The 10,648-nt window shown below is 36.2% G+C and overlaps 1 long non-coding RNA gene across 1 annotated transcript; it reads left to right on the plus strand.

Moving 5' to 3' along the window:
• The first annotated feature begins 1,283 nt into the window (after positions 1-1,283).
• Positions 1,284-6,171, plus strand: LOC128235146 (uncharacterized). The gene is made up of 3 exons (XR_008261144.1): positions 1,284-1,616; positions 1,885-1,986; positions 5,272-6,171. It is a non-coding gene; the product is annotated as an uncharacterized LOC128235146 (long non-coding RNA).
• The last annotated feature ends 4,477 nt before the right edge of the window (positions 6,172-10,648 follow it).

A 10,648-nucleotide genomic window follows, 5' to 3' on the forward strand; every position in this document is an offset into this window, starting at 1 on the left:
AGATGCAACAAAAATAAAAATAAAACTACAAAGGGAAGTCAAACACATAAAGGAAAAAAAAGACCCTATGATATAAATACAGCTTTTATGAACTTTGAAGTCCACTTAAAATGTTACTTATGACACTAGTTGGGATATTATAACATCAATCACTTATAGCAAGTGAACTAAACTTAGCACAGTCGGCTATACATAATTAACTTCCACTCGATTCGAGGTCATCATGTACAATACTGTGCTACAATATTTGACTCACCGATAAGCCCCATGGGCTATCAATTGGGTACAAGATCCAGCTGTTTATAAATACTCGCCTTATCTTGCGCAATTCTGGTCGGATTCCCCTTTGTGAACCTTAACCTTTATTTATTCCGGTCATGTGTTTCACAAGATGCCCACACAGAAACCATTACTGATAGACATAAATGTACCGCGCTTAATAACGGATAACTACACTTTTACCAAGAACACATTTGAACTTGAGTGAGTAACGTTATAGTTAAAACGTATGGTTGTGTGTATTGACCAACAGATGGAACGTTAGCCGTGATTGATAAGCATGACGCGGACTTGAGGAGTCTTTCAAATTTTGAATCGTGAAATAAAATGCATATGCTGTGTGAGACTAGCGGATAATCAAAAGCAACAATTCAAAGCGGTACGTGGTCGTGAAAGATGGAGGTAACCTTTCTATTTCTCGTTTTACCAATATTTGTTTTGAAATTGTGTTTGTCTGTTCTCACTTTTACAACTATTTTGTTTGATTAACATCGAGAATTCATTGCGATTAAGAATGCTTGGTTTATGCTTCACAAAATATTTGGTTGGATATCGATACTATGTTTATTACAACCATATTACCTTATATTTGCCTTGTTACATAATTGTCACCTGAAAAGCATTTTCGCAATCATTAAACTTCACAAAGAAGTTCATATGTGCAACGAAAAGAAAGATATCAGCATTAACCCTCGGGTTTCCGCGAAAGTTTCCGAGTAAATACAATTGCTGTCGGTGTTAGGCGTAAAAAAAGTTTTTTGTTTCCACTAACCCGACCGACCCTATTTTTTCCTCCCGACCCTACACTTTTGTGCGTGTTTTGCTCGGTATTTTCTCCGCTTTCAGACAAAATTTCGATGAATGCAGCACGTTTCGGTATTTTAGTCGTGTCATTTTCATCAGGGTGAATAGGCGCTTTAAAATATAAGTTATAAAAAGCGTCTAGTATACAAGCGCTTTTAATACAAGCGTCTATTAACAAAGACCTCAAAAACAAACGAGGATGGCGTCAGTGTTGGGAATCAAACTTTTGAAATGTTCACATGCCGAGACTCGTTCATTTTTAACGTCATATAGTAACTCTACATCGATTACAGACATTTTTCACAAGTTCATCCATTCAAAACGTCCAGTGATAAACAGAAAATTAAAGTGAAAGTGACAGTTTCGTCCTCGGAAGATGGAGGATAATTTGAAATTGATTGGCAAGGAGACAGATGAATCTGATCGGCCATCGTTGAAACCTATGGTAGTTTCCACTAGCACAAACAAATTAGCGACCTCATAGCCCCGACGCTGAGGAAGTAAATGCAACAATTACAGACCAGCATCACAAGGTATACATTCCCTTAAATTAAGATATGGTAATATTAAATTAAGAGTGTTTATAATGTACAAAAATGTGTGTCAGAACAATCAATTTTAATAACATTTAAATTTCTTGTTTTTATTTGAATGTCTTATTTGAATATTATTGATAATGTTTGGTATTGAAACATATTAATTGTTGTTGTGTTAGCTGTGTTTAAGTTTGTTTTTCTTTGTATAAAGGATCAAGGCAAAAGAGCACAAGATTGTTTACCTTTTTCGTTTTGTTTTTTTCAGCGAGCTGAACAACTTGCTATTCCAGATGATGTTGATACTGACCAAGCCAGCAGCAATAGTGCCACTGATCAACCTGTTCATGACCACGCTGGTGATTTACAGGTTAAGAAAATAGCATACTTTATATTTAATTTTTGAAAATCTGCCTCATTCAACTTAAACAAAAATCAAAGTGCTGAAAGCACTGATGGACTAGGGCTTCATTTAGGGGAATGTTGACAACCATGTTCTAAGCATTGAAAAAATCGGCTCACATCACAAGGGGTCACTGTTTAATGGGCTAGCTTAAACTTTTGACTTAAATTGCTTGCAAGCTGCAAAGGAAATTTGAAAAATCTCGTTAAGTGTGTGTAAAGTGAGGGGGGCGGGGTGTGGGGCTAAAGCGTTAAATCAGATAAAGTCATAGTTCTTTTGAATTTCTCAAAGTCGTTTAATCAGACTTGTACAAATTAATTTACGTGTTTGGCGTATGTTAACCAAAGTACACATACTTCTTTAATTTGATCAAATCTTTTATATCAAAGGTCTGTTATTTGCAGTTTCAGAGAAGATTTTCAATGATGTAATTATATACTATATAGAAAACCTGTCACCTCTTTCATTCTTAACTTTTAATATGTAATTAGACAATTAGTTAATATTTCAACTGCTCACCAAACCCCTGAATCTGAATACACAAGCTAATGCATCAGTCAATTGCAACCATGCCCCCCCCCCCCGGTCCCGGAATAGTGGGGACTTTTTTTTTCGGTCCAGCCAACCCCAGCTAAATTCCCCGCCCTGCGGAGATAATCTGGTGGTTAAGTCCCCACCAAATGCACCCGCACCCAAGAGACATTAGGTTAAGCCCCATCCACACTGTATTTTCCGGGAAGACCCGGCACTGCGGGGCCTACTGAAAGGTAAAAACATGGCCCATTTCGACGGCTATCCCCGGTATACCCCCGGATGTGGGAGCTGTGGTTTCAATTGACTGAAGCATAATGGTCCTTGTGATCCAATCTCATGCCAAGACGATTTCTGTTCTAACATTGCCAGGTTAGTTATTCTTAAGCATAAAAAAGCCTGGACAGTATTTGAGAAAGACTGTTGTGAGGTTAAATCTTCATTACTTCACTCTTCCACAACATTGGGTGATAATGGACCTTTATTGAATATTTTGATTTTAATTTTGTTCCCTAAACGCCACAAGTCAACTGATTAATACAAATTAATTCAATTCTATCTCGACAATATTCGGCACAGCATTGTTAAATAAAACTCAGAAGTTACACTTGTAAATTATGTAACCAAATACCTTTCCCTCAAATATTTCACAAATTTATATTGATATATCAACAACAATGCATCACCATACTGTATCTTTGACTGATTATTGTTTTTCATTGTTGGCTAGAAAACAAAAAGTGAGCACAAAGCGTCTTCAGAAAAAGAACTTGTAAAGTATGCACCAGTCAATTGTAACCACGCCCCCCCCCCCCGCAGGGAACAGCAGGTACTTTGACTTTCGGTCCAGCCAGTCCGCGGTAAAATCCCTGCCCTTCGGGAACGAACTGATGGTAAAATCCCGTGAAAAAACCCGCACCCCGGATATCTAAGGTAAGAGCAATTCCCTGATATATTTTGCGGGAAGACAAACCACCGCAATCTCCCGGCATTGCGAGGACACTAGTTCTGGCTTCCATAACTTTAAGGTTGATATTTTTTATGTTTACAACACATTGAACAAGTTCAAAAAGGTAATATATAATGTGTACGCTGAAGTTCTTTGGCTACGAGGACACCTGAAAGGTTGAAACACAGCCCCCCCCCCTGTTATATCCCCAAGGGGCCGTGGTAACAATTGACTGCTGCATTATACGAGAGGAAATCAAAATTGAGCAGGCAAGATTGTTTTACCTACGGCGATGGTTAATCACAATGTCATTGAACAAAATGTTCTTACCACAATGTCATTGAACAAAATGTACTTACACTGAGAGTGGCTCCAAGACTTTTTTTATGCACATAGGTAAACAATCATCTTATTCATAAGCAAGATGCTGTGCACATATTCATACATGAAACTTCATAAATAAGTATGCGCATATTTGATATTTTTTATCTCCATTTTGCAGAATTGAAATCACATGATTTTATCAAACGAACTTGTATTGCTTGAAAATTTACGTGTCAAATTAAAAATGCTACCCACGGTAAGATGAAAATAAATCCGTTTGATGGTGGTAAGCATTCAATGGCGGCTTTATTGATAAATTTCTTCAATAAAACACGTATGAAATTCACATCATCAGCATCCGGAAGTAGTGATAACATACATGTCTGAATCATTCGGCCGCTCCGATCATCTTCAGGAGTAAATGAGGTCAATACAGTAGACTGGTACCCTGATTTACTTTTCCTCAAAAATATAAAGTTATACAGGTACGCGGCATATGGGTTTTAGTTAACATTTATAGTATTTGAACAATAAATACCAAAAAGCATGTTGTGTTTGAAAAAGTGCTTAGTACCATGCAATGATAAGTTAAAAAATAAACTTTGTATCGAAAAGAAAATATCACGGAAACATGCAAATTATGTCGAAAAAAGAACAGGGACCGACTTCCGATTTTTTTTATTAACAATGGATATCGTTTTTATAAATAAATACCAACATTCTATACAAAGGATATAAACAATACTTTTTTAAACAAACTTTCCTGGTTGATTTCTACTTAGACCGCACACTTTAGTCGCTTTACGTATGAATTCACAAGACATTTCGAATGCGCGATGGGCACCGCGGTTATCTGATACTGGTTTCTTTTCGGATAAAAGAGAAAGAGGGTACCAGTCTATCAATACAGAGCATTGAACGGGAAAATTTCAATGAATACTTTTCCAATATGTTCATATTCTTATTGCATATAATCTGACCGTATGCAAGAACATTCATGTAGTTAACCCGATTAACTCACTAGCTACGTATGAATTTCTTGTGCTTCATTAAAAGAACATACGGTTAGCTTGAATTGTTAGAACTATTTTTATTGGATTTTTTCATTGTAATCAGTTCTGGTGCTACTTTGATTATTCAAATTCGCTCACGGCAATCCAATCAAAATACAGCGTATGAATACATTACGTCAGTGAACACCCAGATGCGGCTTGAGAATGCAGATATCGTGAGTATCGCTATGAACTAGGCCACAAGTGCCCTAGTCCAATTAATGCGTAAAGGACGAGGGAAGAGAGGGTTGATAGCTTACCCAGATATCACTGTTCACTGCAGAGTTATGACCCTCTTGAATTGTTTAAAATTGGCAAATATTGATTAAGAGTATTTCAAGCATATTGCTTCTTCAGTTGTTTGCGGGGGTTCTACTTTAATATTCTGTGTTTCAGAGGTTTCATCTGCAGAGCCTGGCCATGTTGTTGGACAGACCAATCCAGCTGCAAAGGGACTTGCAATACTAGTGGAAGGACCGAGCCAGAGGCAACCAGCTGTAGGACATAGCTTGAGGGAACCAACCTTCTCAATGACCGATCAAACAGCACGAGGAGTCATTCACTGCTGTGAATGTAATGAACCTCGACTCTACTACAGTCGCACCAAGTTGACATGCAAACAAAACCTTTTGATAGCTAAATGTATATCTGAATTCACCTTTACCTGTGGGGCTCCTATTGCCCATCCTTCTTACTTGAGTTTAAGAGGTGTAGTATCCAGAAAACTTACTTGTGGCAACCGATAGAAGTTTGTTTCTATGCAAGTAAATTGAGCAACAGAGTGGATGTGTGTTGTCATTGTGGGGACACTGGCGGTGTGATTGATACCACTTTGAAAGCCAAATTCAAATCTTTGTTACCCATTTGTGAGAACTCCCCGGATAATGGAAAACATCCAATAACCCAACGCCCATATGGAAAATAATTCCTGTTGAACACAATTGGAACATTCATATACATTATATGTGGAAATGACACCGATAATAGATTTGTGATATTCTTTTCTTTTATTTTCTTTGATAACATTGTTAATTGATTGAAAGAGATAAACCTATACAAAATCCGACTTCCGTGTGTTTATATCTGAAGAAAAATGTGTACTTTTTTGAATTATAAAGAAAGCATTAGACATTTATATATAATATTGTAACTGATAAATTGTGTTGATGGCTAAAGGAAAGATTTGTGCCTAAATAAATGTGAATTTATTCATGTGAACATGTTAAGATTTGACCATTTTATATTCATTTATTTTACAAAAGTGATATACCCTGATATAGGTCTAGGGTTTGGTATTGAATGCCGGTTCTCAAAAAAAAAAAAATAGAAAAAAGTTATGCCTACTGGTACCTACCTACCCTATTTTTTTGGAGATGTTAGCGGAAACAAACAATATTGTTTTTGGCCTTATCATAACGAAGGTTGCCGGAATCTACCGAGTTCCCATATATTCATTTTAATATGTTCGTTTAAACAACAAAATGTTAATTAAGTTCTGCATTATGCTGGAATAACGGTTTTAGTCTTAATTTTAAAAACAATCTTTAAATTAACAAATTTATCAAACGGAAAAAACTGCATATACATGTGTTCTTCTTGATATTTCAGCAGCCACTTTCACACGCAATTCGACTGAATCTCCATCAACAATTTTCACAGCAAAGATAATTGCTTTCTCGATCAAACTTCTAAAATGCTTAATTAATTAATGAACCATAAATATTTTATGAAGATATAATTCATGATAAAATAAGGTTATAAATGAGAGCAGTTATATTAAAATAATATGGATTGTGTAAACAGCTAAAATAAGTAATCATATAATTGTTATAACGTGATTGTTGCAATTAACTTTTACAGTTGTCAGAGCAACTCAGATGGTCAACTTCGCAAGAAAACTCATGCCAACCATCTCCACTCCTGTAACCCCAGGCAACTCTGTTGTGGTAAGAATACATTTCAATATTGCTAAACCGTCAGTCATCACGTCTTCTGGCCTACCGAAACATAATCATGTTGTTTACTTATTGTGTTCAAACAAATATCAGAATGTTAATCAAACGGTTAATTCAGGAGTCGTTGCTACCTTAATGAGCCCATCTTTGAAATTCCAGTTACTAACAACCATGTGTGTCGCCGTATAAGGCAGACGTGTTTTTTCTGTTCTCTTAGATTATCAAATAATTTTGTGATTTTTATCTAGCTGATTGGATTATGATTTAACAAGTGTGAACATGAATATACAAGGAATATCTAGATGTGTTTTTATTGTTCTAACTTTATAACAAACCTGGATTTTATTATATGAAAATTGTGATAATTTTGTACAAAATTGTGTATCAACTATGTATCCGACAGAAAAGCACTCACCTGTGAAATACAGCTACAATAGCGATCAATTATTGAATATTGGAGAAACGGTTACACATAATTGGGGATTAAATTTGTTAGACCAGAGTGTACGCTATACCATAAATAAGCTGAACATTTCTCTAACAAAGAAAAGACAAAGAGGTAAACGTGGAGGGAAACAAAATTTCTATGGAAGCCTTGTGGTGCGCTATCATCAAAACCTTATTTATCCAAAAAAATCCAATAAATTGAAACATTTGAATGAACAGATACATTGCATCACTTTGAACTGCAGATCTGTTGTCAATAAAGATGCTGTTGTTGGACAATACCTACGAGATGAAAGGATCGATTTTGCTTTATTGACTGAAACATGGTTCTCGGATGACAAACAACACCAACTTGAAACATCAGACCTTAAGCAATTCGGCTACAAGCTGAGTGCTGTTAATCGACACAAGAAGAAAGGCGGTGGCATTGCAATGGCATGTAGAACAAGTATCAAAATGTCAAAACTTTCTAGCGGTTCAACTTAATGTTTTGAATATGGAATATGGCGACTGATTCTTAAGAATATTACACTACATGTTATTGGTGTATACATGCCTCCATCAGCTTCAACTTACGGCCAGTTCGTTGTAGACTTTTTTGATTTTATGGAACAAACCATGCCAAAATATTCAAACTTGTTAATAACGGGAGATTTCAATCTACATTTAAATGATGACAGCAATGCGGTAACTGATTTCAAAAACTCTCTTTTTGCTATGGGACTAGAGCAACACGTCGACTTCAGTACCCATACTGGTGGATACTGCTTAGACCTGCTCATTACGGAAACAGTGAATGGTGTTGAGGTTTATTCATGTAAACCGGGTCCATATATCTCTGATCATTGTGTAGTAAAGACAGTTCTTAGAATCAAAAAAGAAAGCATAACAAGCAAAACTGTATCCAGTAGGAACTTTCGTGAAATTAACCCATCAACTTTCTCAAATGACCTCGGCAAAATTGATATAGTCGAAACTGGTATAAATGATTTTGTTGACAAATTTGAACAAGAGATCACACAAGTATTAAACTGCCATGCACCACTTATTGAAAAAACTAAAATATGTAGAAAACCTAAACCATGGTTTAATGAACATATACAGTCTCTCAAACAGCAGACCAGAAAGTTAGAGAGACTATGGCGCAAATACCGCGAAACTCAACAGTTTGAAGCATTTAAAACATCAAGAAACAAATATAATTGTGAAATTAACAATGAGAAAACCAGAGATTTGATCGAAAGGGTAATTAATGCAAAAGGTGACTCAAAGAAACTATACTCCTTGGTGTCTGAGTTGACAGGAACTAAGTCCGACAATCCTATGCCACCAAGTGAATCTGACACTGTTCTTGCTGAAAATTTCATGAACAAAATTAATAAAATACGCAATTCGCTGAAAAACTATGCTAGTTTCCAACCACAATGTAAGGATGTTCCGCATATTGAACATTTTGAAGAGTTAAGCCAAAATGAAATAAATAAGCTTATATGCGAACTCAACACAACATCATCTGAATTAGATGTTCTGCCAACACACATCTTAAAGCAATACCTTAGTAACCTATTGCCAACCATTACAACATTAGTAAATTTATCTCTTAAACACGGTGTATTTCCGGTCAAATATAAACAGGCTATCGTGAGACCTCTTCTTAAAAAAACTGGACTTGATCTAGAACTTGCTAACTACAGACCAGTAAGTAATCTATCATTTCTATCAAAACTTGTAGAAAAGGCAGTTCTGCTAAGACTCAACGCACACGCAGACAAACACAACCTTTTACCAAAACATCAGTCAGCATACAGGCGACATCATTCTTGTGAATCGGCACTTCTGCGACTTGTCAATGATATTCTTGGTGGAATGGAAAGACAAGAAGTCATCGCCTTGATTGCTATTGATCTTAGTGCTGCCTTTGATACTGTTGATCACACCATTTTGATAGACGTACTTCATAATCAGTATGGAATGTGTGGTACTGCGTTGAATTGGCTAGAGTCGTATCTAAGACCACGGAATTGTAGAGTTAGTGTTAATACGTCTCTATCATCACCCCGTCCATTAGAATGTAGCGTTCCCCAAGGAAGCTGTTTGGGTCCCTGGCTATATCTTACCTATCCCGGTACTCTTTTTGATGTCATTCCTCCGTCGATTTCGGTGTACGGGTTCGCTGATGATCATATCGCTCACAAATGCTTTAGTCCAGCGTCTCCAATACATGAACAGCAAAATATTCACGAACTAGAAACATGTGCAGTTACGATCAACAAGTGGATGAACGCAAACAAACTAAAAATGAACACTTCCAAAACAGAATTCATTATGTTTGGCAGTAAGGCTCAACTAAATAAATGTGTCACTACAAATATAGATATTGCTGGTGATGCTGTACACCGAGAAAGCTGCATTAGATACTTAGGTGCCTTTCTTGACGAAACCTTATCCTTTAAGGAACACGTGAAGCGTAAATGCCGCACTGCAATGTTGAACATTTTCAGGGTGAAGTGTAACCGAAATCCTTTTACTTTCACTTGTTATCTCTCATTTGGACTACTGTAACCTTATATTTTATGGTATTTCTGAGATAGAGTTAACCAAAATGCAGCGCATACAAAATATGTGCGCAAAATTAGTTCTTAAGGTTACACACCACCATTGTTATTCCATATATAATTCAATGTAAAATTATAATTTTTAGACAACATTTAAAGGCATTTCGAACAAATGCAGGCTATGATAACCACATATATTCTTAAAGTACAAGCTTTAAATTACTTTTTAAGCCAATAAAAAGTGGGGTCAAGTTATTCCTAAGAAAAATCACTCCACTTGAAAAACAAACTCTAAAAATTGCACCGTCCGCCATGACAGATCTTCCAAAATGACCTTTCAACTATAGGGCAGCGGTTTATGCTTTAATCTCTACTCTAAATGATAGATCAAGCAAGAATAGATACTTAAGGTATAAAAGTTTCAGGAATAATGATAGTTTTGATTTACAGTGTATTGAGCATGTGAAAACATGTCTATCAATCATAAGAACTTTTTTTTTTATTGAGAATTTTCCACACAACGGAAGTACATATGACGTAATGGTGACGTCATTCCTATAACTGAACCCGTACCTGCATTTTTTTTATGAAAAACACTTTCGATTAGTCCTTCATACATAAATACACCCAAAGCTAGCTCAATCTGATAGTCTGTGTCAGGTTTTCCAGTTTCACTGCCTGTCACCCAAGTGCCTGTGCGTCTGTATTTTCTAAGGCGTTTTGGCCCAAAATGCCATTCTTTGAGGTTTTTCAACTGAACCTTGACTCAAATGACATTTTAAGCATCAAATGGGGCAGTTCTACACATCTTTGCAC

Source organism: Mya arenaria, chromosome 5 (genome assembly GCF_026914265.1).
Source record: "Mya arenaria isolate MELC-2E11 chromosome 5, ASM2691426v1".
NCBI classification, from domain to species: domain Eukaryota; kingdom Metazoa; phylum Mollusca; class Bivalvia; order Myida; family Myidae; genus Mya; species Mya arenaria.